The following is a 24,748-nucleotide window of genomic DNA, read 5'->3' as shown; positions in this document are numbered from 1 at the left end:
ATATAAAAGTGGATCACAGCCACATTTCAATAGTATGGTGTCAGATTTGCAGGGACCCAGGGCTGAAGCTCAAGCCCCACCTCCTGAGGCTGAAGCCTGAGCACAGTACCACCATTCAGGGCTGAAGCTCAAGCCCTGCCTGGGGCTGAAACTCTGGGGTTTGACTCCCCCCTCCAGAGGTTGTGTAACAATTTTTTTTGCAAAAAACAGGTCATGGTGCAATGAAGCTTGAGAACCACTGCTCTAATACTTTCATCATTTGCCATAAAATAAGCCAGTGAACAAAGAAGTCACCATACTAAGGTGGTATCTATTCTGCAAAAGTAACCATGCCAGGAAATTCAATTACATTAAAATACCATTGAATCTTCAAGTATAGACAGAAACTGAACTATAGTTTAATAGCACTCATAACTACCGTTCTGCTAGTCCACAGCTGTACAACATCTCAAGAACAGTTTTAGTTCCCTCCCCTCTGTTTTGTTAAATCTGTGTTGCAGATAATGCTATGTTCAGAAATCAGACATGACCCAGTACGCAGGTCCCACCCTGGAAAATATGTTCGAATTACTACAGGCTAAGCATGCAGAGATGAAACTGTAACAATGAAAAATGACAACTCACTTATGAGGTGGACTAACCTTTCCTCTATTCAACTTATGTCGATACATAAATGATTAAGTTAAAAGGAAAAAAACCATGTCAATTACAAATTATTCCACTTTTTTTTAAAAAAGGTGTCCATACTAACCCCAGCTTTGAGTTTCACTTGTGTCAAATTAACCTATTTAAAATATGGCCCAAGTGAACAATTTAAAGCAAAAATATCTATGTAAATTAGGGTTTGAGTGAGAAATAATTGATCAATTATTTGTCTTTTTTGCTTGATCAAAGATACCAAATTTGGTTTTCAGAACATATTTACAAGCCAGATTATTTAGTACAAAATACAATTGAACACTGCACTCATGCATGTTTTACTGGCCCAAGGTAGAGAAAGTGGTTGAAGTAAGTCCATTGACACCATTCATACAAAGATTTCTCCCCACCCCCCCATCATAGAAAAAACAGCTTATTTTATCAAAAGGCCTAATAGCATTTTAGAGAGAAAAAACATGTAGTACCCTTCATTTTGTAAGGTATGTTCTTTGAACAATAGAATACACAGTGTTCAAAATAAAAATCCTTACAATTCCATAACAGTCTATTTCATGGAAAACAAATTGAGCAATTCAGATTTATAATCAACATTCAGGTGCCTCACACACTATCAAGGCCTCTGTGACTATCTTTCCTTGGACACCAACACAAGACTGCAAATATCTCTGTCCTTTTGTACCAAGGTATTGTGAAGTTTTAACCAAACTAAAAATGCTATGTTAACAACTTGCTGAAGCTAAAGGGGATATCCAGTTTTGACAAGACTGAATTTTCCTCTGTAATCCACCATATTTGTTCCTCAGCTTTCCACCAATTCTGATAGAACAAAGTTTGTCAGCTTCCTTCAGAAACAGATTTTCTGTAGAGTTTTCCAGTTTTGCCCATATGGTTCTCTGTTTATTAGAACAAAAGATTTCTCCAACTTCAACCATAGATCAGCCTTCAACCTGTCAAGCCCTTCCAATATCCAAAACAATGTTAAGCTTAATGCGTCTCTGTAGAGTCCTTTGTAAAAAGTGTGCTGTTTTCATCAAACTCTTTCTTGTAATAGTTACACGTTTAAACTAACATTTTGACTGTCTTTATATTTGTATCAATTTTATCTCTTTGAGTGTTGTTGGGAAGCTGAGGCACCAATCCTCCTTTTTTGGTCAAGCACATGGTTGAGTTTCCATCTTTTACAATCAGTTCTGAGATTGTCCCTCAACTACTCAGACAGACATTTTAAGACAACTGCATTCAAGGTCTTCTTATATTACACAAAAATGGCAAAGGCTTACTTATCATACTGGGTTTTGGACCAGCATCTTCAGGAGCTTGAAAACATTTCACAGTTTTCATTTCAAGAGTTAACAGCTTCAACACAAACCCTATTCTTCTGTGGCACCATTATTGGGCAATACATTTGCTTGGCCTAGCACTTTGTATTGGATTTCAATGTTGATTCTTTTACTCTTAATTTTTTTCTGTTTTTCTTGTTACATCCAGTAACGGACACAACTTTAAATCTGTCTGTAGGAATACTTCCAGAATGAAGTACTTCAATCATTTCCTTAGACAGTTGTTACACTGAAGGGGATGTGGCCATGAAAAAGGCTAATTTAGTCCTAGGATGCCGCTGGTGCCAAGAGACACAGAGAAATGTTACCACCAATATATAAGGCACTGTTGAGATCTCATCTGGAATACAGTGTGCAATTCACATCTGACATGTCTAAGAAAAATTCATACAAATTGAAACAGGCTCAGGAAAGGTCTACAATAGGTGTGGACAACCTGTGGCATGTGCACTCCTCATCTGCCCTCCTTCCTCTCACACCTCTCCTCCTGCACTGGAGCCCTGTACTTCCTACTCGTTTCCCTTCCACCCAGTATTTTCACAGCACCATGAATCTGCTGATTCGCATTCCTTTCAGAGCTTGCCCAGTTAAGGGTGATTGCTGGTACAATATCAAATGAATACAGACTAGCCATCAATAAGTTTAGTCTTGAAATTAGAAAAAGATTTCTAATGACCAGAAAAGAGAAATTCTAGAACCAGACTTCTAACGGGAATAGAGGGAGCAAAAAACTTAACACTGAGCTTGATGTGTTTATGACTGGGATGGTATGATGAGATAACTGTTGGGCATTTGCTAATAAGTTGCAGATGATCCATATGCCACTGTAAGTTGAGATAGGACACTAGCTGGGGAAAACTGAATTATCAAAGAATTCTCTGAGGGTCTAGCTGGTGAATCTTGCCTACATGCTCAGGGTCTGACTGCCATATGTGGGTCAGGAATAGGGATATTAAATTCAGTATAATCAACTAGTCGATCAGACAATAAGCAGGGGAGACGACAGGCGCTGGATGTCAGCTACTCTTCTGCATCCCCTGCCCCCTGTGGAGACAGTGCTAGGGGAAACCAGCTTTTAAGCTGTCTACCCCTAGCACCGGCTCCTGCTCCCCACCTTACTACCTCTGACAGAGACAGCAAAGGGGGAGGGGAGCAACCTGTTGAGGGACTAGTTAACTAGTCACTTACATCCCTAGTCAGGAATGGCAGTGATCTGGGGGGGTGGAGGAGAATCACCTTCCTCTGTTCTATTAAGCATGGGTCACTTGCTGATTTCAACTACAGGAAATAGCAGATTCTCTGCAATTTAACACTGTACATTAAAATCCAAGAATCTCAGGCTGTGCTACTGAAGCCACAGATGTATTACAGGAGTGGGTATGTGAAGCTCTGTAACTTGTGACATGCAGGAGGTCAGATGATCACGGATGGTCCCTTCTGGCTCTAAGTATGAAACTATGGTAGTGTAAAATTACATTGCAACTTGATACTTTAGAAGTGTTCTTCGTCATTTCAAGTAACATCATAGCCTATTTTCAGCAAAAACAAAATTAAATATGTGAGTGTCCATGTTAATGCATCACAAGCAACAGGAAGTCAAAACATGAAAAATCGTCAACACCACTTCACAGGTCCACACTTTTTCCAAGGAAAGGGGAAGAATCCCCTCTTCCCCCTCTCCCCCCCAGTCCTAATTAAAATATAGTACTGTTCCCCAACCACACTCTGGGTTCAAACATGTACACCATATTTAATATCACTAAATATATCTTCCCCAGGGGTGTGAAAGATAAAGGAGAATAAAAAGAAAATAAAAAGATGTGTTGCCTAGTGCCTGGAAAAGAGACGTGTCTAATTCCTATTAATGTGAGAAACATTAGCGTAAGCGGACAGAACTCAAGTTTTGTAAGGAGTAGTGCCAGTCACACTACTACTCTAAATATTTTCTTTGTTTAAAGATCAGTCTATGAATGTGCTCAAATTTTTGTTCTGCCATCTTCATTTTCTAAGGAGATAGTATTGGATCAAAATATCCAGTTCATCTCTGATAGTCCAGCTCAATAATGGTAGTGTGTCTCTAAACTAGATAAACAGTATTATCCCACTGTTAATAAATGCATCTTCTGCTTTTAGAAAGTCCTGCCTATATTAAACAAACATACTATTTCTAACTATATGCAAACATTCAGGCATCTAAAGAAAAAAGTTGATTTGTTTAAGAGGAATTGATTTCTCTTACCCTTAAAAGTCAGGTGGACCAAGTGTAAGAGAAAAGTAGGGCAAGTTCAAACATCATTAGTTACTTAGAAGAGTGGTATGCCTCCAGATGAAAGCTTGAAATTAAAGTAAGATGTGTAAATTACTGTACATGGATTTTGTTTACTGTGTTAAACTTCTCTTCCACTCAATCTTACTTTTATTTAATACCTGAAATTGAGCTACCTCTGAGAAAATAACCAACCACTGGGGCGTAGAAACAACTTATTCAGTTAAACCAGGTTAGTTTAGTTTTGTCCAAAACAATAGAAGCCAATATCCTCTCACAGCATTAAACACTGAAAGTTATAAGAGCCATTATTTTATGTCTGAGAGAAAGCACTATGTCCCAGGCTGTTTAAAAACATTACCTTTATTCAATGACTCAAAGGGAGACACGCCATCTCAGTCACCAACCACTCCTTCCTATAGGATCTTTTTGTTCCTGAAGGTCTATCAAGAACTGATCAGGCACAGCGCTACTTCACATAGAAAATCTGACAAAACTGCAGCGGAAGATTGATGTGACTGCAGACACATCGTCAGGAAGCCTCAAAGATCTGAACGTGTAAAACAATTAGGTCTGACTCCATTCCAAAAACAAAAATCAATTAAGGTGGTAGACTAGTAATTAGAGTCATTCGCCAAGTTCAAAAACTTGAAAGCAAAGACGACAATAGTTATGCAAAAGTCTTCCACATAACATTCTTATCAAATAAGTACATATTTAATCACAATAACCCTTAATTGGGCTAGTAATAATTGGTTTTTGTTATCATCCTTGTATATGAGCAATTTCTTTAAAAGCTATTCTAGTAAGTGGGAAACAAAATATTTGTCAATAAAATTTGCAGTAGGATACTTGGAATTCTTTAAATTAGTATGGATTTTTACTAAAATTATACATGAAGTATTTCTTGATACTGCGTAGTGTGCATTAATGTGTGTAGCTATTTTTCAAGACTTATTTTTATATTTTGAAACTGCTGATAAAACAACATTTTTGTTTGGGTCAGAAAAGGTTCTTTGTGATGCTATATGCTCTTATATTTTAAAACGAAGTGTTACTACTCCTTTAGCACAAGATTTAGCACACATGCTTTACTAGTCATCTCTTTGCTTTTATGCACTGGGTTTTATAAGTGATGAGACAGGTGAATTGCATAAATGTTAACAGTCTAAATGACAAAACACTGAAAAACCCATAACACTTCATTTTTTACACACATCCACCCCGTAAAATGTTTTAGACCGGGGTGGTGAACCTGTGGTCCCCAGCTTGCCTGGATCCAGCTCCCAGTGGTTCAGGGCTCCTCTCAGCACTAGGGAGCCCACACTGGCACTCCAGCCCCCACCACCTGCCTATGGGGCTGGAGCACACAAAAGTTACTAACCTGGGCCCCACTAGGGTTTTGATGGGAATCTGGGGAGTGTCCTTCTCAGTTGGGAGGACACATCAGTGAGGATTTGGTGGTTTGGGGGTTTTTTCCTTCTTTTTTTGCTGCTCACTTGTGTGCGGCCCCTGACTGATTGTTCTGAGGGTCAGTGGCCTACCAATCCAAATAAGGTTCCCTACCTCTGTTTTAAATACTTACCCTGGTAAATTAACTATCCTGCATTAGAGAGGTACTAGTAATGAATACAACGGTTCCAGCAGAATCCATCCTATATCTGGAAAGTGTTGATAAATCCTTTTCCTACTGTAGCCAAATTAGACACTTATGGCATGTGCAATACAGATTACAGCAAGTTACATTCCAGACTAGATCCCATCTCTGTTCCACATCCATTGTATAACTTGCTACTCTACAATGTCTCTCACAAATCACTCAATCAGTGCTTCCTACTGACCCAAGGTGAAAGATGTGGCTGCTGAAAAGTACACTGCATTATACAGCAGTCAAGAGCAGGCCCAAACATACTTTACCAAAGCATTATCCTTGTTACACTTAACTTTAACATAGAAATTAGACCTATCCTGGTCACAGAAGTTGAGTGATCTAATGGATGTGTCGTGTGTCTACCACTTAAAGAAGTCAAGATTCTGTTCTGAACTATACCACATTCTACCATGTGGAAAATTACCCCGTACATATTCCCCTTGAGTCAAGGGAACATTTTGGTGGAGAATGCAGGACTAGCAGTATTTTCTTTAACTTGGAGGTGACCAAGGCTATTCTTCAAAGTATTGTGGCACCATGTTTTTCCTCTGCCAGGTTCTCTGCCTGCCCCACCTGCTAGGAGCCTGGTGGGTGTGTGGGAGGGGAAGGGGAAAGGCATCACTCGAAGTACCTCTCCTACCTCCAGGCTTGCAGTGTTCATAGCCATACATGGCCCCTGCAACCAATGCAGGGGTATGAAAGACAGGGACCCTGACTGCAGAACCAGCTGGACAACTGGCTGGTAGCCACCCAGGTAAGTGCCTCCTGGTCAGAGCATGCCTGTGGCACCCCAGATCCTCCCTCCACTAACCATTTACCCTCTTCCTGTACCCCCACCCCATGTAACCCAAACCCTCTTCACCGTGCTCCTGAACCCATACTCCCTCCTACACCATTTCTCTTGATCACAAACCCCTCCCAGATATTGCAGCACAAACCCCTCTACTCCGTGTGATAAACCAAATCTCTGTAATCCCCTGCACGTCTGTCCCAGGACACAACCCCTTCCTTCACCCAATTCCCTCCCAGATCCCACAACCCCTCCTGCATCCCAATCCCTTAATCACAAACTCCCTTCCACAACCAACCTCCATCCCAGACCCATACCTCCTCCGTTAATATAATGGAAGAGTGCCATACTTCTTACCAAATTCTTAGAGTGACCCGCCCATCAAAAATTATTGCCCACCCCTACTTTTGTCTAATTTACATGAAGCAGCAGATTCTTGAATATTTTACTATTCCTGTGCCCTCCATGAACCAGTGTCAAAGTCCTCCAGTTTCAAATTTGAGATGTAACATGACTGTCAGGCAGAAAGAACATAAAACAATATTAAATGCTAGTAAATATTTATAATATAATACCCAAAGGCCCAATTGGGACTAGGATCCCTTTACTGTGCTGGGAAGTACTTATTTACTATTCCAAGAGCCACATGAAAATATTTTAGTCAAAAGAGGTATGTCTTCTGAAAATTTCTATTAAGCTTTCTGATTCTATGCTTCACCTAAAACAAGATGGGGAGTAGGGTTTACAAGGGAACTCAAAATGAGTTTAATAAAACTGTTGCTGCAGACTTCGCTGTAAGGAGGCCACTGCTTCATCCAAACATTTAACAATGGCAGAACATATACTTCCAACATATAGGCCTCTATGTGTAAAAGGAAGACCTCATTAACTAGAACCAATGGAAATGCCAATATATTCTCAAATGCAATGTGCCAATAAAATGCACCTGTTAGGAGTAGGATTGGACCTCAAAAGATCTGCAACAAACATAATTTAATAGTTTAAGGTGATTTAACAATATGGAGAGTTTGAATAGGCAACAAACTTTTTAATTTAAGGAAACCAAACTTTCAAATCAGGATAAGTCTGTTTCTCCTCTGAATAAGTTTGTTTCTTTGAAGGTGAATCAATTTTCTACGTTTTCCTTTGCTTTGGGGCCAAACTAATTTTCCATACTAAAGTTATGCATCACCGTTAAATCTTCAACCAGCTTCTAATATGCAAAGGCTTCTAACATTAATTCAGACCACTTCAGCTGCTATCTAAATTCTTATTTGAGAAGGTTTTTATTAAATATTCAACTTCTGCTATTAATCTACATAAATGTACTCAAGGACCATTGACATGCACAACATCTTACAATAGTCAAAATAACCATTGATAAACAAGACCAAATCTTGGGTTAAAATACAAATGAATAGTACAATTGGATGGAAGTTAGATTGCATAGGCCTTGAGAACGAGGTAGTTTTGAAGGTGAGGCAAGGCGCTCAGCAAATAGTGATTGAATGGCTGTTTTAAGGTGTAAGATTGTATGGACGAATGCACAAAGATGAAAAACAAAAAAGATGAGAATTCTCAAAGCAAAATTGGGTGGAGCACAGGAAGAAACTGTGTCAGATCTATAGGCAGGAGAGACCTTGCACAGAACTACAAAAGTGAGTATTAGCTGTTAATTTTCTATTCTCTGCAGGAAGTATTAGGTTATTCCTGTACTAAGGGCATTCAAGAAGATGCATCTACTCTTTCCAAGGAGGAAAGTCAATCAAAGTTACAAGGAAGAAAGCTGCTACATTTAGTCTTCTTCCTATCTTGGAGACATCTTACAGACAGGTTTATGCTCACTAAAAACATTTCTTAAGAAAACCACTTTAATTTTTAAAAGTCGTTTGATTTACAACTGCCTTATATAGATATTTGTCAAATTAACACAACACCAGATATAGTTTGATCTTTGGTATTAGGCAAGTACAGACTAAACCCCAAATAAACAGATAAGAGCAACTACACAATGGTTCAGACAGCTTATCAGAGAATCACACCCTAAGTTCAATGTTATACTCTCTATGGTTGCCTAGATTTGGGTGGTAACACTGCTACCCCTCATTAGGAGAGTATTTTTAGAAAGAAGCAGAAGCCCTTCCTAGATGTCTACCAGTTGATCCTTCTGGTGTTCCCCAAATCTCTTTGTTCTAAAGCTTCTTCTAGCACCTATATAACCCATGATGCAGAAGATTTTAGTATGAGAATGCTATACAAAGCAATACCTTTCTACAAAAGCTTAAAAATCCTTACATATATCACTTCACATAACTGCACCACCCATCTTTAAGTCCTGCATTCCCTACAGTTCATAAAATTACCCTGCTAGGGCACAGGAGAGTGTAGGGAATCCATCGAGTTACATGAATGAACAGAGCACCGAACCACAATATTAATTCAGAATTATTTAGGTTCACCTTCTGCATAAACAATCTCCCTTAAATATTATAATAATCTTCAGATTTATACTGAAATGAAATTAAGTCAACAACGGAAAAAATCAAAGTCAACATATGAAAACGATAATCAGACAATAATCCTTGCTTTGCAACAGTGACTGGTCACTTTTTACTGCCAGACAAATCAATATCCACCCTGCAGAAAAATAAACCACAAAACAGAATACTAGATACGTTTCATTTCAGAAGGTTGCTGCACCACTGACTCTTCCCTAAAGAAGAGACTTCATTGTTACAGCAATTAGCATTCCCCCACCCCAGCAAAACGCAAGCAAAGAAAAAAAATGCTATGAAAGGGTAATCTAGCCATTTCGCAGCTTCTGCCTCCTTACTCCACCCAGTCTCTTCTCTGCTCAATGGCTGCACGCAGCATCCATAAACATGGTCAAATCAAAAGAACACACAAAAACAATAGCCCTGAAAACAAACTAGATATCGACAACAAAACCTTTTGCTTAATATATATTTTCTTTGTTTAGCTCCTCAAGATATTTTCCTGTTTTCCAGAGCCACTTTAAAGGCAAATGATACATTTTGGTAGGAGACCCTCCCTCTTCTGACTGCCAGTTTGAATGCTGCACAATCGTTTCATAAATGATAAATCGTGAACACAAGATTATTCTCCTTACCTCATGAAACTAAGATGTACAAGTAACATTTTGCCATAAGCACCCTGAAGAACCCCCACACACCTCACTGATTATTGAATCAGATTAATAAACCTAAACACATCACCTACGATTATTTTGCAGTCAAACCGTTCAATGAAGGCTTTTAATATAGCTTCAGTAACCTACCACCATCCTGGTTAGGTAATTCATTATGAATTGATTTGACCTGCAACAACCAAGCCCTACTGCAGCATTATCAGCAGAGAAATTTTACCACAGCTACTATGGAAAAGCACATTATTGTTGTATCAAAGGCCAAGTATGCTATCTCCTTCACCCTCCACACAAATTTCACACCCACAAAACTGAGCCATACCAACTTTATATGAAGGTAAAAGACATCACGGCCAACCTCCTTCCCCCCTACATTCCCCCCCCCCCGCCCCCAAAATCTGTTTGACTATAAACTCCATCCTGCCCATCAGCCGCAAGAAACATTCCTACTTAGATCTCCATCCTCTCTCCCAGCCACCTATTTTTGTCCTTAAAAAAACATTTGAATGCCAAGTACTAGGCATGGGTTTGACACACACACCCCAAAAGGAGAGAGGTTAGATCTCCCTCCCCCATTTCTGCAGCAGCTGATTCTGAAGGTCTGACCCACCTCCTAACAATGTTCTCCTCCCCCCACTTACTGAATCACTGCAGGGAGATAAGGGCGGGTGGGAAACGGATTCAAAATAAAGAAAGGCTAGCCCTCTCCTATTAGCAACCCTGGTTTTGTTGTTAGTGCCGCAGCTGATTCTGAAGATCCGGGCCATCTCCTCCCGAATCTCAAAGGGAACAAGGAGGAGAAACAGACCTAGATCCTCTAAGGATTTTCGGGGGGTAAGAGGGGAGTTAGGACCCTTTCACATGACACACACACACGCCACCCTCCTCACCCTCTGGGATTTTTTTTAACTGCCAGTCTCCTGTCCGGCCCATCAGGTCCGTCGTCTCCTCGCCGGCTGCTTGCTAAGTCATCAGGGCGAAGGACTAGAGGCCGGGGAGGGGAGAAGACACCCCAATGAGAGGGGGCTGGAGCCCACCCAGAAGGGGCACATCGCTCCCCCACCCCCTGGCCTGGGCCCACCCCGCCCTGCCCGCCTGTTCAATCCCCCGGAGGGCGCTGAGACCCCGGGGAGGGGGGAGCTGCCCCCCCCCATCGCCCCCCAGCGCTGCGGAGAGGGGGGATGGGCGCTCCCCCTTCGCCCTGCCCCCCCTCCTCCCTCCTCACCACCAACGGGCGCGGCGGCCATTTTGAGAGCCGAGCTGGAGAGAAGGAGGGAGGGGACGGGGGGGGAGGGAGGCGCACGGACCGCAGGGCCTCGCTCACCCCGCCGCTGCCGGCTGGGTCGTGGGAGGACCCCGCGGCGGGCGGGCGGACGGGGGCTCCCTCGCGGGCCCGGCCTTACCCGCGCCGCCGCTTCTCTTCGCTCCCTGAGGCCGGCGCCGCCCGTCGCTCCCATGCACCGGCGCGGGGCCCTGTGGCGTGGATGGGGGTGGCGCTCCAGGGGCCGGTGGGGGTGCGGGGAGGAGAGGGGGGGGGGTCTCGGCAGGCTCCGACCCGCTCTCGCCGCCGCCGCGCCGGCTCCTCCTCGCTCTGTCAGTAGCGCCCCGGCCGCCAGGAGGGAGGGAGGGAGGGAGCAGCTCGGCCCGCCGCACCCACTGCGCATGTGCAGGAGGGAGGGCGGGGACAGGAGCCTAGAGACCATCTTGGGAAGCTAAAGCGGAGGCTCGCGTCCCGGCGTGCACCGCGCCCTGCCTCTCCCGGCATGCACCGCGGGCGGCCCCTGGGAGCATCTCCCACCTCAAGTCCTAATATCGCCCCCTGGCCTCTTCCACGCTCCCCAACCCCACCCCCATCTTCCCGCTGCCAGCGCCCCTTCCCCCGGCTGCCAGCCCCACCCCTTAACCCCCCCCGGCTGCCAGCCCCACCCCTTCACCCCCCCCCCGCTGCCAGCCCCACCCCTTCGCCCCCCCATTGCCAGCCCCACCCCTTCACACCCCCCCGGCTGCCAGCCCCACCCCTTCACACCCCCCGGCTGCCAGCCCCACCCCTTCGCCCCCCCATTGCCAGCCCCACCCCTTAACCCCCCCCCCGGCTGCCAGCCCCACCCCTTCACCCCCCCCCGCTGCCAGCCCCACCCCTTCGCCCCCCCATTGCCAGCCCCACCCCATCTACCCTCCCACTGCCCCACCCCTTCGCCCCCTTCCCTGGCTGCCAGCCCCACTCATTCTCCCCAGCACTCCTGCTGCCAGCCGCACCCCTTCTCCTTAGTGCCCCCACTGCCAGCCCTGCCTCTTCCCCCCCCTCACCGCCAGCCGCACCCCTTCTCCCTCCCCCACTGCCAGCTGCACCCCTTCTCCCCAGCACCCCCCACTGCCAGCCCCACTCCTTATCATAGAATCCCAGGGCTGGAAGAGACCTCAAGAGGTCATCGAGTCCAGCCCCCTGCCCAAGGCAGGACCAATCTCAACTAAATCAACCCAGCCAGGGCTTTGTCAAGATGGGACTTAAAAACCTCTAGGGATGGAGATTCCACCACCTCCCTAGGGAACCCATTCCAGTGCTTCACCATCCTCCTAGTGAAATAGTTTTTCCTAATATCCAACCTAGACGTCCCCCACTGTAACTTATCCTCCAGTTCCCCTACTGCCGATCCCACCCCTTATCTTCCAGCATCCCCATTGCCAGCCCCACCCCTTCTCTTCCAGTGTCCCCACTGCTAGCCCCACCCCTTCTCCTCCAACATCCCCCACTGCCAGCCCCACCCTTTATCCTCCAACGTCCCCACCGCCAGCCCCACTCTTTATCCTCCAGCGTCCCCCACTCCCAGCCCCACATCTTATCCTCCATTGTCCCTCACTCCCAGCCATACACACCCTATCGCCCACTTCTAGCCCTCCGCCCTTCTGCTATCTCAGTACGTCCTCTCTGCCAGTCCATTCACCACATCTCCCAGCAGCCCCACACTCCTATCCCCACACACCCTAACCCCCACTCCCAGCCCCTTTTATCCCAGACTCCAGTGTCCCCCATTTCCCCTGCCCCATACACTGCATCTTCCAGTGTTCTCCACTCCCAGACCTACACACCCCATCCTTCCCCACTCTCAGCCCCACACACTCCATCCCAATGCAAATCCATTCCCAGTCCCACCACCCCAGTCCCCACATTCTCCAGTATCCCCCACTTCCAGCTCCACACCCCCCATTCCCCAGCAAACTATCCCCAATCCTCTACTCCCTGGCCCACAGCCCATCCCACACTTCAAACCTCCCTCTACCCCAGTATATCCTCTCTGCCAGCACCACGTCCTCCAGCATTTCCCACTCCCAGCCCCACACACCCCATCCTCCAATATCCCGCACACCCCATCCTTCAGCATCCGCCTCTCAGCCCCACCATGCCAGTCCTACACTCCCTATCTGCAGCGTGTACCAGCCCCAAACACCTTCATGCATAGACCCACAAGCCTCCTTCCAATCATCCTGCATTCCTGCCCTCCATTTCTCAGTATGTCTAACCTCCAGCCCCACGGAATGCCACAAAAAAGATAGTCCTCTTGCACTGACAAAACCTATCTTGCTAAGTTCCACATGATTGTTCCCTGCCATGCTGACTCTCAACAGGATCTCCACATACCAGAAATTGACTGCTCTCCAGTCTCTAGTTAAGTGCATATTTTCAAGTAGATTGCCAGAGATGTATGTACAAAATCCCTGTGTGTATTCAGGTATAACTAGATACATTTGCAGACAGCTATGGGCCCATGCATTGCTTTATGTTTACTTACCTATTTGGATTGAAATTCAACATAAACTAGCTGAAACTCTTAGCACCCTTGACAATAATTATAAATACCACCTGAAAATAATTACAAAGCTCAGAAAAGAACATGGGTCACTATATAATAATAATTTGTGTGTGTGCATATTGCAGATTAAAACCTTCCTTTTCTCATAGTCAGGCTCAGCTCTGCCAAAGACCCACTCAAAGATAAGGGCTTTACAGTGTGCCTGGAAAAGCAACAGAGTGATGCTATTTTGGACCAAAAAAGGGAGTGCATTCCAAAGATGAAAGCCCTGGAGGTTGCCCTGCCAGCAGATCCTTCCTTTTTGTACAGTATTGAGAGACTCCAGCTCAGATGCCTTCACTGATCTCAACTGCAACACTATGGCATGTAAAAAGAAGCCGTATCTCAGGTAGGAAACACCTAGATCTTTTGAACTTTATAGGTCAAAATCCTTATAATCCTAGGCTGCAGAAAAAATTGCCAGCTGTCTACACTGGCCGCTTGAATTTCTGCAAGAACACTGACGATCTCATGTAAGATTGTCAGTGTTCTTGCGGAAATACTATGCTGCTCCCGTTCAGGCAAAAGCCCTCTTGTGCAAATGCTTTTGCGCAAGTGGGCCAGTGTAGACAACGCGGTATTGTTTTGCGCAAAAAAGCCCCGATGGCGAAAATGGCGATCGGGGCTTTCTTGCGCAAAACCGCGCCTAGATTGGCATGGACACTTTTCCGCAAAAAGTGCTTTTGCGGAAAAGCGTCCGTGCCAATCTAGACGCTCTTTTCCGCAACTGCTTTTAACGGAAAAACTTTTCCATTAAAAGCATTTGCGGAAGATCATGCCAGTCTAGACATAGCCCTGAAGTCAAGGTGTCATGGAGGTTGGCATGTGCACTCATATAAACTTCCCAAGGGACAGAAAATCCGGCAAACTCACAAAATCTTATTAGAAAAAATGTATTCAAATTGGGTTGAATATAAACCCTGTGGCCTGAATACTGGTTTAAGGACAAGAAACACAAGCTTCAGAGGTGTAGCCAAGTTAGTCTGTAACAGGAAAAACTTAAAAAAACAACAGATGAAGAAGTGGGTTGTGCCCATGAACGCTCATGATGCCGTCTACATGTTTTGTTAGTCTTTAAAGTGCTACTAGACTATTTGTTGTTTTTTAAGTTTTCCAGTAAACACCAGATAATGCTAATGCCATTGTCTTAAGTTGTGGGAAGAGTTCCGGTGGGGGTATTGCAGGGATCAGTTTGAGGTTCAATGTTATTTTCATTAACCTTTTATTGGTGATCTGGAACATGTAGTTAAAATAATTTCAATATTGCAAATGATGCTAAACTAAGAAGAGCTGCACATAATTGTGAAGAGACAAATAATAAAAAGGGGACACCTGAATATAGGAAGAAAGTAACATAATTAGATCCAGCATGGAAAATACACCTCAAATAGTAAAAATTGCTTGTACATATGAAGAGAAATAATTTGAAACATACACTAAGGCTACGTCCACACTGCAGGCTTCTTGCGCAAGAAGCCTGTTGTACAATAGTTTTTGCGCAATAAACTTCTTGTACAAGAGCACGTCCACACCTCAAAGCGTATTGCAAAAGCAATGTGCTTTTGCACCAGAGAGCGTCCACACTGCATTGACGCTCTTGCGCAAGAAAGCTGATGGCCATTCATGGCCTCAGAGCACCTGTGCTTTTTCCCTCAGGAGCTTCCACACTTGCTTTTTTGTGCAATAGCTATAGCACAAAAGGGAGATTTGCCTCGTAGAAGAAGGTTTACCTACACCAGCAAAAGCCCTCTGATCTGCTATTTTACTGCTGGTTTACTTGCGCAAAAGCACATTTCATGTGTGGATGCTCCGCAGGTTTTTGCGCAAAAACCTTGCAGTGTAGACGTAGCCTCAATGGGAAGAAACATGGAAAAAGTAGTAGTGATAGAAACCCAGGAGTGGTAATAGCAGCAGCTTCACTTGTTAGGAACAAGAACGTCAGGTTCATTGGAGGTAGCTGCTCTGAGGTGGAAAAAAACCCTAGAGCTAAGTCATTGCTGTACCTTTCTGTTGGGTATCACGTTTGGTTGCAACACAAGGAGATGGATTGGCATGGTATGTTAATTGTGGTTTGTGTGAAATCTGCCACTGAATCAGCAGTACATTTAACACATGAGCTTTCCTGCAGGACCCAGTGTCACTAGATCTGAAAGAAGCATGCACATCATCCATGGCCCTTCCCTAATTTAGATCTGGGATCTAGGGATTGGATAGATCTTGGCTCATCTTCCCAGATACTCTCCTCCTATCTTAGAGGAATATGAGAAAGTAATAAAACTTGTCTGTGGTCTTATTGTAGCCATGTTAGTCCCAGGATATGAGAGAGACAAGATAGGTGAGGTAATATATTACCTGTTGGCAGACAATCTGGCACACCTTGCATTTAGCATGTCCATTCTAATTACCTTCTCCAGGTCTGAAGAATACTAAGGGGTGCCTACAGCCTCCATAGGTCTTTGGGAAGGTGTGTGTGGGGGGCAGTTCCATGTTCCAGGAAGGGGCTAGGGCCTCAAGTGGAAGGGGAGGGGCTGTGGTAGAAGTTGGTTCAATAAAAGATATTACTTCATCTACCTTGTCTCTTTCAGTAATAACAAAAATAACATTTCTGAGCCAAACATCTCAAAGCCCTTTACAAAAACTAGTCAAGTTTCACTATGCGCTGTGAAGTAGGTAGGTGTTGATAGTAGGGCTGTCAGTTGACCTCCGTTAATGCCTGCGATTAACGCAGGACAGGATTATTGTGTTAATTTTTTTAATGCATTAATCACAGGTGTTAATGCTGTGTTGCCCCGTTAAAGCACCAAAACGGCGCTGCTTGCGCTGCCCCTTTGAAGTACCGTTTTGGAATCCCCAGCTGATCCCAGGCTCCTAATGCGCTGCCCCTTTAAAGTGCCAAAAGGGCACTTCAAAGAGGCTCGGCATTGCAAAGTCCCTTTGAAGTGCTGCTCTAGCACTTCAAAGGGGCTTTACAACACCTGAGCCGGGGACTAGGTGGAGTCCCCAGCTGATCCCAGGCTCCTAATGAGCTGCCCCTTGGAAATGCCGCCGCGGCGCTTCCAAGGGGCAGTGCTGCATGCAGCCCGGGGTCAGCTGGGGACTCCAGCTGATCCCAGGCTCCATGCAGCGCTGCCCCGTTGAAATGCTGCCACATTGTTTCAAAGGGGAGGCGCATGCAATTAATCGCGCAGTTATTTGCGATTAAATTTAATCGCGTAATTAATCAGGATTAAATTTTGTCATCGCTTGACAGCCCTAGTTGATAGCTATGCTTCATGGAGGTATCCTGAGGCATGGTGCGATTGTGTGCCTTGTCCACTAATGTACTGCAAGTAAATAGCATAAGTGGGCATAAAATCTATTAACGCTAAGGCCCAATTCCCCACACTGCCTATTTACACCACTTGCTTCTCAGGATTTATACCCCAACAGCCAAATTCTGCCTTCTGTCACACCCATGTAATTTCCATTGACTTCACTGACTTGCCTGAGTGTCAGTGACACCAGACTCTAGCATAGATACTTCATAATATATCTTGTGGAGAAGAAATGACAAAGTGACAAGCTATTAATAGACAGAATCAATTCAAACGCTTGCTTTTAATACATCAAGCTGAAAAGCAGAAAGTCTTGTTATTACAGGAAATGTTATAGAGAGTTAAATCATTTCTTGTGTTGGCAGGCGTAACTCCATAGTCTCACCCAATTCACTTTAGGCCTGAAATTGGTCCATAAAGTTTTCTAAATTATTGGTGCCCAGTAAATACATAAATATTATTTTTTCATGGAATATTAGTTGTGAGATATAAATTTTAAGAAGACTAAAGACACACTGCTATTTTCACAATCACACTTCTGTTTGAATATTTTTACCCAGTATTATTGCAAGTAACATATAAGATTGGAACATAAATAACTGAAATTAGAAAAAAACATATTCCTGTTTTTTTTGGTTTGTTTGCTATGGGCATTTGACAGCACTTTGTGCACAATTTCATGTTTCCCCTCTGCATAATCAGTCACTTTCCCTTTTCAATTATTTGATCTTTCACATAGTAATAGGACAAAGAAAACAATATAAAAACAAAATACAGAAACAAAAAACAAATAACAAAATGTGATTATAGAACTGCCAAAATAGCAGAGTCACTTGGGGTAAGTGTGGAATACCAAGTTTATTTTAACTTATTTTTTTTTAATTAAGTAGATTGCAACTGAAAGTCTCTTTTAATTTCTGAAGGTCCCTTGAACTTAATATCCAGAGCAGCTGATATTACAACTATTTCAAAAGGCAATTCTAGGGATTCACAATGTACCAAAAACATAAAGACATTCACTATGGGTGCGTCTAGACTGGCAAGACTGCTTTTGCGCAAAATCTTGCCGCCTGTCTACACTGGCCGTGAGTATTTGCGCAAGAACACTGACTTTGTACTGTACAAAATCAGTGGTTCTTGTGCAAATACTCCCGACGCTCCCACTCAGGGATTAGCCCTCTTGCGCAAATATTCGTGCACAAGAGGGCCAGTGTAGACAGCCAAGTTAATTTCTTGCGCAAGAAAACCCGATGGCTAAAATGGCCATCGGAGCTTTCTTGCACAAGAGAGAATCTACACTGACATGGATGCTTTTGCGCAAAAGCAAATCTTTTGTGCAAAGGCACATGCCAGTATAGATGCTCTCTTGCGCAAATACTTTTAACGGAAAAACTTTTCCGTTAAAAGTATTTGCGCAAAATCATGCCAGTCTAGACACAGCCTATTACAGCTGTGAGTTCTAAATCTAACAGTGAGCTTGATAGTATGGTGGTTTGTTAGTATAGCAGCTTTGTATTGATGAGACAGAAGTTCAAATCCTAATTAAGAGCGGTTTTGTGGATTTGATCCTGTTCTTTATTTCTGTTAATCTTAAAGGTGCATTGTTATCAATGTACAGTTTTGCATAATTGACCATTCTTGCATTCAGAAGAGCCAGGGTAGCAGGCACATTACAAGTCTGAGATGCAAAAAACAAGTTGAATATAATTAGTGCTTGCTTTTACTGTATTTAGCTCAGGTCTCTATTATGAATCATTCATTTGCTCAAAACTAAATACACTCATGGAATAAAACAAAAATTTAGAAACTATAATGAAGATCCAATCATTGGAAGAGCTCCTTGAAGGGACTCCTGTTGCCATGTGGAGTCTCATTGACTACTGTGGAGCTCTTGTAGATCTAATTGCAGGATTGGGGCTTATTGTTAAAGTATATTGATTTCAGTGTTGAAAGGAGCACTGTCAGTTAAAAATAATGTATCAGAACAAGTTTCCTTGCTTCTGTGAGTTATAACACCTGCAATTATTAATGCTAAAAGGCTTTTAGTCCAATTTAATTAGTTTACATTTCCCAGCATGTATTTTTCATTTAATTTGCACTACTTGCACAGTTGACTTTTTGTATTTCACTAATCTTGAGCAGAGAAAACAGATCAGTTTTTTTTACTTGATTATAATTTATACTGAGGTCCTGTTGGCATGGCAGAAATATCTTAAAGAGGGTGCAAATGTATTATTTTAAGGCATTTTGTGCTGCTAGGTGAATGCAAAAAATAATCTATTTATTTTCCTTCTGGTCACTTCCACTTTCATGCACCAGCAAGATGTTGCAAAGTTTGGATTTCAAACAATAAAGGAAATGTTGATATCCAGAAAGAAAATAGCTAGATTGTTTGTTTGGATTTATTTTTAATTTATGAAAATATTCAGTGTATTCTTGTTTTTGTATAACACTTTCACTGTAACTAACTTTACATTTTCATCCTAAGCTACATGACACTTTGCTATTCAACATCCAGGATTTCCACTGAAGCTACATTCTCGCAAGTAAATTGTGGCAATGTCTGTGAAGTACTATGTATTATTCCTAAGCATCCTGTATTTTAAGGAAAGCATTTGCCTGTGAATCTAGACTGTGGGCCCAATTCAGGCCTGATATAATCTAATGCAATTCCACTATTTACTACAATGGAGTTACATCTACTAATATTAGGCCTGAATTTCCGGCCTACTTTTTGTATCTCTTTACTGTTGTTGTTGTTGTTATTATTCCTATTACCATAATATCTAAGCACCACTCAAAGAAAACAATATTTCTTCATGGAAACCTTGAACATGTATCTTCCAGTCAAAGCATACCTCCCTCTTTCTTCCTCACAAGTAGTTTTGTACACAAGTACAGCTGAGTAGTATTCTAGAAACAGGTCAACAAAGAGAATTTGTTGTGGGGCAAAATTTCCCAACATTTATTCATGCCCAATAGAAAAAATCACACTACAAACTCTGAGTCTTAGTAGATATTGAGCATTCTTTCATTTGATCATCTTAAAATACTAGCCATTATTTAATATGTTTTTCATATTTAAATATTCTAAGTAAATGTTAATGTCTACTTTATATTATGAGTCGCAGGGTCATTGGCAGAATACTGAATAGTAGCATAAGGACAGGCCTCTTAGAAGTTGCATAGGCTCAGATCCTCAAAAGATTCATTGAAGTAAGGAGCTTAACTACCTTTGAGGATCTGGGCCTGAGAGACTTGTTCAGGGTCATAAAGAGAGTCTTCACAAGAGCCAGAGAATGGATCCAAGAGTTCTAAGCATTTCTGTCATGTAGAGTTGTCCCTTATCTACTGTATATTTTGAAGAAGTTCTTTGTGGATTTGTTTGTGTAAAATAAAGTCATACTTTGCGATTACCTACAGATACCAAATTTTGCATAAACAATCCTGCCACTTAAATTAGCTGAATGCACTACTTTTTACACTGGAACATGTTGGGTGAAAGGTTTAAATAATTATTTTTGTTTTTCATTGGAAAAAATCATGACTGTTATGATTAGAGTTCATAAAAATATTTGCTAACAGAATTAAAATCCAGCTCCCTATTCAACTGTTATTTTAGTGCAAAGAAAATGTTAACTATTACAAATCAGAAAATAATTCAGATTAGTTACAGAAAGAGTAATAAAAGCTTTACAAGTTTCTGATTCAAATTTACTATGTATAGTGTAATTATTCAATAAAATGAATAATGTTTGAGGTTGAAATCCTACAAATGTGCAACTGTTCTTTTATTTCCCTTTTGCAAGCACATTAATAACAAATTCGATGACATATATTTAATTTCTTGAACTTTCCTATAAGTGTAATATACACAAAATGACTTTTCCCAGTCAACGATGAACCTCACCTGCTAATATCGCTTTAAAAGTGACATTGTTTGTGACACTCATAATATCATCAGATAGTGGGAACCAATTTTTTCATCCTTTGTGATCCTTTAGAATGTCAGTGGAAGAAACTGAAGATAGCTTTCTCTATAGCACCATCTATGTTTATATTCCAATGGAAAACCTTACCAGAGAGACTCCACACTGATATTAAATCATAAGGCCAAATGTATCAAGTTGACCAGGTATGGTCACAATTAACTGAACACCTGACTTTCTGTGACAAATGGCTTCTACTCCTTCATACTGGATGATAATCTATTAATGGACCCTCAATAACAAGCCAGGTCTTCTTGCTGGCCAGAGAATGATATAATCATATTAATAATACAAATAACTGACATAATCCAAAGTTTCAGAGGGGTAGCTGAGTTAGTCTGTAAACGGAAAAACTTAAAAAACAACGAATAGTCTAGCATCACCTTAAAGACTAACAAAACATATAGATAGTTTTCTTAGTCTTTAAGGTGCTGCTAGACTATTTGTTGATATAGAGCCGGTCCCCGAGTTGCGAACAGTCAAGTTACGACCGTTTGAATTTACGACCAAAGCTCCCATAAAGCGGTCATAAAGGCGGTCCCCGAGTTACGAACGCGACCCGCGCTTACGAACAGTGCGGTCGCTATGTAACTCAATGGGGTCCGAGTTACAAACAAATTGAGTTACGGCCAAGTGTTTAGTTCGTAACTCGTTTGTAACTCGGGTAAAGGCTGTTATCAAGCTTGCCCAGAAGGATTGTATGTCCCTACAACTGTATTCAGTAAGAAAGACATAATGGGAACATACCAGAGTGAATAATTAGAACTGCACTTTAAGGTAAGTTTACACGGGGAAAAATATTATTTTTGAAATACAGAGTGAGGTACTAAAAAGAATTTAAAGAAAAAGTGTGTAAGACAAGGGATTCTCTGGAGATGCTATTGGAGATATTAAAGTCAAGTATAAAAGACAGAAGTTTGACATGATAAACTCTGCTTTGGGATCTTTAAATATGATTTTTCTAATAAAATGAGTTATTTTGTAGGAAACCATTAATAACCTTTCCCTGAGTATTTAAAATATAGCTACATGTAAGGGTGCATTTCAGTATTACTTTAAAAATTGGCATGAGATGCCTATAGCATACAAACTTAGTTTCATTTTACAAACCATAAAGACATTTACTGATGGTGTTTTAAGTATCAAATAAGGTTTTTTTAGCTGAACTTCAGAATATTGCCAACCAAATGGAGATTTTTTTCCAGTGTCAGTTTCGTAATTGCTATGGCCCTCACTTCATCTCATTGTTAAATTGGATCTACCCATTACAGTAATTGCAACATGTGTCCATGTACTTCGAAGAGAGATTGAAATTTAGGATTAGAACTAATGCTGTAAATCAAAACCACATATATATGCTTATTAGCTACATAGATAGATATTTTAGTGTGTGTCTGCGTGTCTTTCTGCCAGTCTGTTTGTTCAAGAACCACTCCTAAATGGTAAGAGCTAGGGCCACCTAATTAGGTATACAGCTTCCTCTTTTCCTAACTTAAAGCAAGGTCTGGGTTTGGTTGTAGCAGGACAACTGGCAGCCCTCAGAAAGGGACAGTTTTCCATAACGATGAAAGGGAGCAGCTGCTCTTCCAAGGGACATGAAATGAAAGTGTCCATGATGGCCACCGCACTACCAAAGGATTGCCCCTCATGGCTCCGCACCCTCTCTCCCCTGCACCAGCTGCAGCCCAGAAGGGGGATGCTGGAGCCCTGAACTGGCCCCCACAGCCTGCTCCTCCCCTGTGCAGAGAGCCTGCAGGCCATGGAGGGACCGCTGGAGGCTGGCCTCACCCCCTCTTGACAGGCTGAAGGACATGAGGGGGGTTATTGGAGGCTGGGGCCAGTCCCAACACCCTCACGCACCCTTGCTGACAGCCTGCAGGCTGCGGGGGGCCCCTGGAGACCTGTATCAGCCCCTTGAGCCTGTCCCCCCTCCCCGGACAGCCTGCAGGCCAAGGGAAGGAGGAGGGGCTCTGGAGGCCTGGGCTAGCCCTCGGAGCCTCATTCCCTTCACCCCGGACAAGCTTCAGGAAACGGGGCGCTGGAACTGCTCCTCCTCCCCCCCCCCCCCCCCCCGACAGGCTGCAGGCCACAGGAGGGGCACTGGAGGTGAACCCGGTTTAGAATTTTTGAGAATTAACTGTATATCAAATGTTGTTTGAGGTGCACTTCCAATAATATTTTACACTTTTTATCTAGGAATCCCAAAGTACTTCACAAACATGGATTACGTCTCTTGAAACCTTATGCAATGGATATAGTTATTTATGGATGGGGAATCTGAGACATAGAAAAACTGTGACTTTTCAAAGGTAAAAGTAAGCAGCAGAGTTGGACATGTCCTAGTTTTTAGTCGTTTATTCTAATCATAAGTCACCCTTCTCTGTAAAGAATGTGGTGCTAATATCTTGTAATTTTCATTATTTAATCTTTGGCTGAATGAAACTCCCAAATCAAAAACTAAGTAAAAACTTCTTGTTTGGTGAGTGAGAAGATGAGGAAATCCTCATTTTATGTGATGTATGTTGGTGACAGAGGTAATGACACAGGTAGTCTTGCCCATTGACTCATTAATTTGAGTGGTGAGACACTGCTAGAACTTAATGTTCCCTGTGTATGTATATGGATAGCTAGTTATGACAATATTTGTGTCATGAGAATTTATTGCTTCCCTAGAGCTAGGTGAGTATCAATCTCTTAGAGCAGATCTATGTAGGCACCTCTGTCATCTGTGCATATTTCACCATACCATGATGAATACATCAAAGTGGGCGGGGTGACATTTTTGTCTCATGTCAAGACCCATGTCTTTCATGCATCAGCCAGAGGAGGCATACATTTGCCATTTCTTCTGCTGCTAGGTCTCCTCTGCTAAGGGCACTCTGGCCTGTGTTAGCAGCAGTGGGAAATAATATAGACTTACAAGCAGGACACAATGTAGCAGTTAGACAGAGGCTTTCCAAAAGATAACATTTATGAATATTTTAAAGCTACCAACCTACCAAAGCATCGCTTTTGAAAACAAGAGCATCGCTTTACAATGAAACCATTATGTTCCACCTGTTAGGGGCAGGTATCCCCAGGAAGAGATGTTATAGGCAAACAATTGTTGGTCATAGTTAAAAAGCAAGGGGAAATGAAATGCAAAAGATGGATGATGGTCTTGTTGCTAAGCCACAGTACTAAGTGAGCTTTGTAGCACCATGAAGGGTCAGCGAATCCAGATTCTAGTGGTTTAAGAAGGGAAGTAAGTTCCAACACTGAGGACCGAGCAAATGGACCCAACCTTTGCGGTCTTCATCCAACCTAGTGGAATTTTTGCGGGAAGTGAGCCCACTTTCAAGTTTAAAGGATGCACTATTACATTACTTTTAAGATGTTTGCATTTTGGTACAAATATTCCATACCCCTCTATTCCATAGTTCCTATGGCCAAGGATAGTGAGCCCTTGCAGTGTCATAAGTGGCTCTTGCAAACAAGGGTGCGTCTACACAGCAGGGCTTAATTCAAAATAAGCTACGCAAATTGAGCTACGTCAATTGCATCACTTATTTCGAAATAGCTTATTTTGAAATTGGGAGCATCTACACAGCACTTATTTCGAAACAGAGCACTCTTCCTCAAACTTCCCTTACTTCTCGTACAATGAGGGTTACAGGAGTCAGAGTAAGAAGTCCTCCAGCTTGACAGTATTTTGACATTATTTCAAAATAACTGCTTGCTGTGT

General features: G+C 42.6%; 1 protein-coding gene across 2 annotated transcripts in view; it reads right to left on the bottom strand.

The window, feature by feature from the left end:
* The window catches only part of PAFAH1B1 (platelet activating factor acetylhydrolase 1b regulatory subunit 1), a 72,165-nt gene extending 60,584 nt beyond the window's left edge, over window positions 1–11,581 (bottom strand). Inside the window, exon 1 of one of the 2 annotated variants that reach the window (XM_075904873.1) lies at window positions 11,277–11,581. The gene's annotated coding sequence lies outside the window, so the exon portion shown is untranslated. Of the gene's footprint in view, window positions 1–10,763; window positions 10,785–11,276 lie in introns of those variants that run through there. The other variant, XM_075904874.1, reaches the window with a different exon arrangement.
* Window positions 11,582–24,748: the final 13,167 nt, after the last annotated feature.

Source organism: Pelodiscus sinensis, chromosome 21, assembly GCF_049634645.1.
Source record: "Pelodiscus sinensis isolate JC-2024 chromosome 21, ASM4963464v1, whole genome shotgun sequence".
NCBI classification, from domain to species: domain Eukaryota; kingdom Metazoa; phylum Chordata; order Testudines; family Trionychidae; genus Pelodiscus; species Pelodiscus sinensis.
This window is presented reverse-complemented; position numbering and strand designations above follow the sequence as displayed.